Source organism: Pinus tabuliformis, chromosome 4_2 (genome assembly GCF_031772625.1).
Source record: "Pinus tabuliformis cultivar Carrire ecotype Pingquan chromosome 4_2, CPIR1, whole genome shotgun sequence".
Taxonomy (NCBI): domain Eukaryota; kingdom Viridiplantae; phylum Streptophyta; class Pinopsida; order Pinales; family Pinaceae; genus Pinus; species Pinus tabuliformis.
This window is the reverse complement of record NC_142304.1, coordinates 620,965,754-620,975,327: the sequence shown is the minus strand read 5'-3', so window position 1 is coordinate 620,975,327 and position 9,574 is coordinate 620,965,754.

The window sequence follows — 9,574 nt, the reverse complement described above, 5'->3', positions numbered from 1 at the left end:
GAGAAAAAGCTAAAGATGACTCTAGTCTCCTTCGATGTATTAACGAGCCCGAAGTGACAAATGCTCGGATGGACTTTTTCAGTTATAGAGTTTGAAAAAGGCCAAAAGAAACTTCTCTGGAGTTCTAGGCAGAGGGTGTGCCAAACTTTTTGCGAAACCACAGAATACGTTTTACGGTACAGGTGGTCGATCTTCGTGAATGCTGTGTTCACTGCATCGCGATCAGTAGGGCGGCCAACACGGCTTCCTATGGATAAAGGCTTTGTTCCTATAGGGGTCTCCCAATATATACGCGACGGTACATGGGAGCACAAGTCCGTATTAGTGCCACCGACTCTCAGGAGGAATCACCCACCTTCGTAGAGATCGACAGTCACTATGTTTAACGACGCCGGAACACGTCTCTACCTAGACCTCTATTTGTTTGCGTTATGTTACAAAGCGTTGTTATGTAAATTGGATTTATTTTAATGTTGATCTTGCTTAGCAGTTTGCCTTTTAGGATCACCACGAGATGTATGTAACAAATTCCTGAATGCAGTCTAAGATGAGAAGTAAACTTTTCAATCTTTCAACTTTGAAAACCTTAACTACTGAGGGAAAAGAAAGGCAAATCTTTTCACACAGATCATAGAGCACACACTAAATGCAAATTCTTCCTAAATCGTCAAGCAAACAGTAAAATGCAAAATGCACAATGCATGTATTTTCTTTTTCCCTTTCTTAATGTGGATGGGTTACAAAAAGAAAGTTGTTATATAACTTTGATTTTGATTTAAAGCGAAAGTAAACAAGCTTGTCCAAAATCAAAAGACACCTTAAGATTCACTTGCTTAATCACTGGAAATGCATGAAATCAAACCATAATGACGAAAGTAAATGACTAATCAGCTATGGACAGCAAACAAGCTAACTCTTCAGACCAGCAAAATGCCTAACACAGGTTCAGATCTAAGAGGCCAAAAGCAAGACTAGTTTACTTTTCATTATGGGAAATTGTAAATGAGTAAGAAATACAAAAGAACAAGTACAATTTCGTTATATAACGGAGGCGGAATGATGGCAAGTAATATTGGTTTCAGAACAGGTGCAAGACTGGTAACTGGCAGCCAAATCAATAGTGAAAATAGGCAAGAAAAAGGGAGGAAACCCCAAATGCACTAGGCAAATTTGGGCCAACGCAGGTGCTGCACAGCCAGTCTGGCTCTCAGCGCAGGTAGCCCCTTCGGGACCTGCGTTGCAAAGCAGGTAGCCTGTGTACTACCTGCTTTGGAAAACGAAAGTTGCGTTTTCACAGTTTCTGGGTCATAATTTTCTCAAAAATGCACAGTTTTTGCTCAAATCAGAAGCAATCAGTCAAGCACACTCAAAGGGATGATTAGGAAGGTGAAAAGCTATCACTAAGAGCTTACAAGGATCCTTGTAGATCAGCTCTTCAAATCATGAACTTGCTCAGAAATGAGCTAGAGTAGCTGCCCTCTACTTCGCTTTTGATATAGTCAAAAGCTTTTCGATTTGGTACTCTTTTGTTCAGGAAATGAATAGCAAGATACTACAAACACAATCAAACGGATACGATCCCTAGCGGAGTCGCCAATTTGTTGTAGGGAAAAGTATCCGACTCGGATGACCCTATCCCACTCTAAGGGTGATAGTTCCTTAGCAACAACTGTAAAACAAACTACTTAAGGTTTACTTCTTTATGAAAGAAAAAGAGAATGGAGAAATGCACTAACCGTTGCCTTGCGCTTAATGTCGAATCCAAACTCTTCTCTTTGGCCGCTTGCTCCTAGCTCCCTGTTCTTTTTCTTGCCCAGCTACAATGAGATCCTGCAAAATAACAAAGAAGGAAACTACAAGAGGCATGCAATCATAACTGGTTCATGGATTAGTGTAAACCAAACATGCAATCATCACAATATATTATTGAAACAAGAGCACATAGAAGAACCTCAATAGCTTTTATTAATGAAGAAGTAAAGGTTCTGAGAGTATTACAACCATTGAAGGCTCCAACCCAGCAACACCTCCCAGCAGAAAGAATTTCTCCTCTTCACCTCTCTCAAACAATCACCCAATAGTTTTATAGTGAAACCAACAGCATATCATTACTTTGCACAAAATTCCAGCCTCCTGAGCTCGTAGGAGAGAGCTCAATATATAGATGAATTGAGAAAGGATGAGTCAGCTTGCAACTGATGTGTAGCTGCCTTGTGTCCTCTCTCTCTTCAGTTAATCTTTAGTTGATCTTCAGTTCTTGAGTCCACTTGGAGAACCTTGCTTCCACTTGGAGAAACAGAGCCTCTGACTCATCACAAGGCGAAATACCTGATCCAAGTGTCATTTTTGGAAGATTCCAGAGCAATGACTCAGTGTGCCACTTGTCCCATCTCGCTCAGCGCAGGTGGCCTTTGTTCCACTTGCTTTGCAATGCAGGTACACCATGGAGCAACTGAGTTTCAGCGCAGAAACCTAGTGGAGCACCTGCTTTGATTTCAGGATTGCTTGTTTTTGAGTCTTTTCAGGTGGAGAACTGATCTGAGAGCTGTTGGTTTGTCGACCTTGTTCCTCTAGGGGTAGGAACATCATGTTTAGGGAACTTTGGATCCCTTGGATTATTGACAATTCATGGTTGTTGTTGTAAGGCACAAATTTGTCTATAACATGTATGTGAAGTAATTAAATATTTAATCGTGGTTGAATTACCGATACAATCCCGTAGACTTCAGGGGAAACCTCTCGAGTATACACCAAGTCAGCTTGGAGGGCTACAAGCTCTTGTATCACCTAGTGACAGTAAAGTTGGGTCACTGGAAGCCAGAGAGTCATCTTTAATTTTTCATCCTCATTATCAAGTTCAAGCAAAAAGGTATATTTCTAAACCAATTTCATTTTCTGAAGTTACTAGTAGTATTTCTTCTACTAGTGAATGAGCTAAAGAACCTGAAATTTCTGAGCCTGAAACTGAACCTGCTGCTACCCCATCTTCAGGATTTGCTTCTCCAACTTCTAGTGGTCCTGGTTCACCCAGAGTAGGAAGTATCATTACCCAAAATCTTCCTTCTAGACTCAAATCTATTGAATAACTTATTAGTCCGGACGAAGACATAACTCTCCCTGAAAATCAACCAACTTTAGAACTTAAGGAGCGTGAATCAATGTTCTACAGTCCTTATAGGAGTGATGCTTGGCACATATCTTTGACAAACTTTTTAGAAAACCAGGGTCTTAGTTTTTCACCACCTCGAATTCCTTTTCATCCTATGCCGAGAGGTTATTATCCTCCTTTGAATATGTCGAAATGGTCATCCATGTTTTCCCAAAAACCGGAAACATTTTTATATGGTGGTCCTTCTGTTCCTTCTAGGTATCAGTCTCTCACTGGTACTTTTTCAGGAGCATCTCCTCAACCAATTGAACATGGGATATCAACTGATAATAATGGAACTCAAGCATTGACTGTAGAAGAAATTCTTATGATGTTTGTTACTATTCCAAATCCACAACCTCAAGGTAGTCAGTTACCACCTAGAAGGCAACCTCAAGGTAGTCAGTTACCGCCTGGGGGGCAACCTCAACGTACTCAGTTACCGCCTGGGGGACAACCTCAAGGTAGTCAGTTACCACCTGGGGGGGAACCTCAAGGACAATACATACCTTCAGGACAGTACATACCTCAAGGTCAGCCCTAGACTCAGTACATACCTCAAGGTCAACCCTAGTATCAATATATACCTCAAGGTCAACCCCAGTTTCAATTTGTGCCTCAAGGTTATCAACCTCAAGGTCAATACCCAACTCAAGGTTTCCAACCACCTTCTGGTCAATCATCTGTACAAGGAGCTGGAAATGTACCATTTAATTATCAACCCTATGCTCAACCCGATTACAACCCTTCATATGCTCAACCTTTTATGGGTCCATACCCCGGAATGAACATGGTGTGGGATCCATCTCAAACTCGATAGACTTTGCAATCTAACATGCAGTTCTCAACTCAATCTGGAGAACCTTTGGTTTCCGGTTCAACCCAGTAAGCTATCCAGTCTACTGTTCAAACCTCTACACCTAGTGTAGTTCAGCAGCTTGGGCCTAGTTCGCCTCGAACTCTACCTCAAATTGCTGCTACAACTACTATAGCTTATGTTCAATCTACCCCACCTACTTCTGGAGTATCGATAGCTCCGGTTTCTGTTGTTCCTGCATCAGTGAAAACTCCTCATGCCTCTTTACCACAGTCAAGACCCATAGTTCAGACTTTGGTCCAGATGCCTGCAAGACAAGCTGGTCCAAGTACGGTTGTCACAAGTCAACCATAATTCACTTATCAACCATACCAGGGATAGTAACAATTCAGTCCTACTGTAAAAAACCCAGTTTATCAGTATCAACCATACCCTAGATATACTTATCAGCAACCTCAACAACCCCAGTTTGGTCCAGTTAATCCTGGTTTTCCGGGAGGTTATAATATTCCTAATGCAAATCCAATTCTAGGTTATCCTGGATATCCTCCTCTTGGGGCTCATCTTGTTACCTAAGGTTTTCGCTACCCTAACCGTTAGTTACTATTTATAGCAACTTTGGACTTACCTGATTTGTCGTGCCTTACGAATGATCCAATTTACTATCTTTCATATTGGCCGCCAATTCCTAATAAGTTGCCCAGTGATATCCCGAAGTTCGAGGGTAAGTCAGGATAACATCCGTCAAATCATGTGATGACTTATCACCTCTAGTGTGCATCTAATTCCATTATTGATGATTCAATTCGCTTACGTCTTTTTCAACAAACTCTGATTGGCCTTGCTACCAAATGGTACATTGAGTTACCACGAGCCTCTTTTTATAATTTTAGACTGTTAGCTATTTCTTTCTTAACTCATTTTCAGTTGCCTGTCAGATACGACAATGGCATGGAATTATTAACTTCATTAAAACAATCAACGTCAACATATATTTCTAATCATATTCATGAATGGCGATGTAGACGACGTTTAGTGAAAGTTTTTATTCCAGATCAAATTTTAGCAGAATGATTCGTTAAATCATTATTACCTAAAATCACTAAAGATGTAGCTAAGGCAAAAGTTGTTACTGAAGAGAAAGTAATTGCTCAGGCTCAGTACCTTGACCTCATTTACACGCAGTCAGGTACTTTACATGAAAAAATCCCCGACCTTCTGAAACACAATCAAATAAATATACCTCCTTCATGGTCTCATGCCGCTGATGGTATGATAGATTCAGTTAGTACCAAAAGTAAGATCAAATATTCAAATAATTCTTCTCCTATTATAACTTTACCAGATTCCCCAACAGGTGACTCTTCCGTTGAAATTCCTACTGATATCCATGTCGTAGAATCATCTACGGCCAAATCAAAATCTGGTGGTAAAAATAGGGGAAGAAGAAAAATAAACAAAACTCAAAAGAGAAATCAGATAAAAATGAATCTACTAACAAGAAACGTAAACCTCGCTATCCTTGTCTCATTTGTGATGAAGAGAATTTTACAAGAGACTGCCCACATCGAGGTGAGGTTGCGAAAATCGTCAAAGGTTCTCAAACGCCTGCTGTCTTGAAGGATCCTTTTCCTAGCAAAGATAGTAAGATGATTGGTTCTTCCTCAAATGCCTCAAAAGAACCCATAATGATGATGTCCCATGTCAGGGTTGTGACACGATCGCAAGATTATGGTAGTAAAAGTCTTGTTGGTGGTAAGGAAGCAGAATCTTCTCATTCAAACCCATCAACTTCAACTCCTTATGATTTTGATCCGCTACAGATCGAGAAACCTAACCCTAACTTAGTAATCAAACCACCTGCTAAAGGTATAATCAGAATTCAACTTTCAATCCACATGTGAGAGCTGCTCGGAATTATAACATTGTAGAAGAATTAGCTATTTCTCCTTTAGAAATGTTGGCTTTGGAGGTGTTGCAATCATGCCCAACACAGTGTAAATTACTATTGTCGGCTATAGGAGCTATTGATATTCAAGATTCGAACATAATAATCTTTGATTTAGAGAATAGTACACCTCGCCTACCTCATCAAATGGCTTTCCAGATTCCAGTGTTAATAAAAAACAAACCTTTCTTTCGGACTATGATTGATCAGGGAGCTTCTATGTGTATTATGTCGATCCAGTGTTGGAGATCGCTTGGTTCTCTGACACTCAATCAGTCCCTGATGATTCTAAAGGCTTTTGATGGCCGAGGGTTCCATCCTTTTGGCATTTTGCAGGATTTACCTATAGGGGTTGAAGGCAAAACTGTAAATCTAGATGTGGAAGTGGTTGATGCCCCTTTAGATTACAACCTTCTCTTGGGTCACAGTTGGTCTTATGCTATGACTGTTGTTGTTTCATCGGTCTTTCGGCTTATCAAGTTTCCTCATAATGGAAAGATCATTACCATAGACCAGCTGACTTATTTTTCGTCCGACCCAGCCTCTTCTGATAGTATTCAACATGTCGGTAAAACAACTATCCCTTACAAGGATGTTGGGGTAGGATTGATTAAAGATTCTGGTTTACTAGGAACTTTTTCCTTTCCTCCTCCTAATGTATCACCTTCAATTGCAACTATTCATATGATTTCATCGAACACTATTGCTTTTGATGATCCTTGGATCGTACCTTCCGATTCTGAGGATGTGATGCCTTTGAGTCCCTTTGAAATTTCATATTAGGCTATACAGTCTTTTTTTGACCCTTGTTCAACTGAAATTGATCCAATGAATGTGGTCCATGGAGAATCACTTTCAATATCAACCTCAGCTTCAATAACTTTTTATGAACCTGTTCATATTGATGAGCAGATTCGTGAACTTTTGTGTGTTGATAATTTACCATGGGAAGATCTTCACCATCAATCTTTGTTTTTACCTAAGTTTGATCATTTTGAAAATGATTTTTCATCTATTTTTACCGCTAACTATGTCAAAGAACCACAGAATCCATTGCAACATCCTGATTCTGAGTTAAGTTTGGGAAATATTTGTCGAATGGTTCCTATTGACATTTCAGTTAAACCCAAAATTATTGAAAACATTCATATAGGTGCTTCCTGTACAAACGATGAAATCCAAACTTATAGAGCCCTATTTCAAGAATTTTGCGATGTGTTTTCTTGGTCATATGAAGAAATGCCAGGAATCGATCCATCAATTGTTTTCCATGAAATTAAAACTTACTCAAATGCTAAACCTGTCCAGCAAATTTTGCGTCAGATACACCCGCGAAAAGCTGCTGCTATTAAAGCTGAAATTGAGAAATTACTTCGAGCATGTTTCATTTATCCAATTCCCTTAATGGACTGGGTATCGAATATTGTTCCTGTTAACAAAAAGCAAGGAAAAATAAGAATATGTATCAATTATAGGTATATTAATCGAGCTTGTCCTAAAGACAATTATCCAACCCCCTATATTGATCAAATTATTGATGATTGTGCTGGCAGTGAAATGTTCTCCTTTATGGATGGTTTTTCCGGTTACAATCGAATCAACATACTCCCTACTGATCAACCAAAAACAACTTTAATTTGTCCATGGGGGCATTTTTTTATTGCAAATTACCTTTTGGATTGAAGAATGCTGGAACAAATTTTCAAAGACCTATGTCTTTCACATTTCATGACATCAAGCACATTGTGCTGCCTTATCTTGATGATTTACCTGTCCACTCATTACATAGAGCTGATCATCTCACTCATTTATGAGCAATCTTTATGAGATGTAGGCATTATCGAATTAGGTTGAATCCACACAAATGTGTTTTCTGTATAGAAACGAGTCGTTTACTGGGATTTGTCATTTCGAAAGCTGGCATATGTCGATCCCTCGAAGCTTGAAGCTATTGTTAAATTACCTCCTCCTTCGACTCTTCGCCAACTCCAAAGTTTTCAAGGGAAAGCAAACTTTTTACGTCATTTCATTCCTAATTATGCCGAGATAACGAAAGGTTTTACCAGGTTGTTGAAACAGAATACTCAATTCTTTTGGGATGAGATAGCTGAAAAATCTTTTGATGCACTTAAACACGCATTAACCCATGCACCGTTATTGCATCCTCCCAACTACAACCAGGATTACTTTTTGTACCTCGTCACTTCTAATTCCACCATTGGGATGGTTTTAGTTTAGGAAGATGCATTCAACAGTGAACATGTGATTTATTATCTTAGTCGAAATCTGAATCCAACTTAGCTTAAATACTCGCATGTGGAGAAATTGGCATTGGTATCTGTTCAAGCTGTCCAAATATTTCGTCACTACATCTTATTACGCAAAACCACGGTAATTTCTAACTGTAACCCTACAATCTATATCTTGACCAAACAATTCCTAGGGGGCAAGTATTCCAACTGGATAGTTACCTTGTAGGAACTTGACTTGGAATTTGAAAAATCCAAGGCAAAGAAATCTTTGGTTTTTTCGGAACTGATGTGTGATTTCCCGCGTACTGATACTGAAACTGTGGCGGAAGAGCCCATTGCGAACAAATCCTTGTTTCTTACCAGTACTCTTGATCCATGGTATGGAGATATCATTGTTTATCCCCAAACCCAATCTTTTCAGCCTAAAATCTCACGATCTCAGCGACGGAAAATACATTTCCAATCCCAACAATACAATATTATTTGTGATACACTCTATCATCGTGGGGCGGATCCTATTTTCCGACGTTGTTTAAATCATGAAGAAGCTGAAAGGGTTCTAAATGACTATCACTCTGGAACATGTGGTGGTCATATGTTTGGGTATGCCACAACCCAAAAGATATTGTGCGCTGGTTATTTCTGGCCATCTTTATTCAAAGATTGTATCTATGTAGTCCAGAAATGCCACAATTATCAAATTTTTTATCATAAGATGCGTTCTCTACCAGCTCCTCTCCACCCTATAATTGTTGTCGGTCCTCATGTAAAGTGGGGTATCAAATTTATTACATGTCACCCTCACTTGGCTGGGAGGCATGCGTATATCATCCTTGCGGTAGATTATTTTACTAAGTGGGCCGAGGCGATGCCTACATTTTCGGCAGACGGAAAAACTGCTGCAACTTTCGTTTTTAATCATATAATTGCTAGATTCGGTGTTCCTCAAATGATTATTATTGATCATGGGATTCATTTTGGAAACATCATGATGACTGAACTGATAGATCAACTTGGCCTACGTCACGATAGTTCTACTCCATATTACCCATAGGCTAATGGTCTGGTTGAAGCTATCAATAAAGTTCTAGTCACTATGATCCAACGAATCGTTGGTATTCATAGGTCGAATTGGAATAACATGTTATTTTCAGCACTTTGGGCATATCGAACCTAAGTAAAAACATCAACTGGTTTCACTCCTTTTCAACTGGTTTACAATTTCGAAGCACTGTTACCCATTGAATGAAAAATTCCGTCATTACAAATAGCCATAGAATTACTCCCAGGCACTTCCGAAGAGGAGAAACGTTTGTTGTACTTAGCTCAGCTAGATGAGAATCGACGCAGTGCTACATTAGCAATCGAGACTCATGCAAAACGAATAAAAGCTCAGTACAACTGAAATG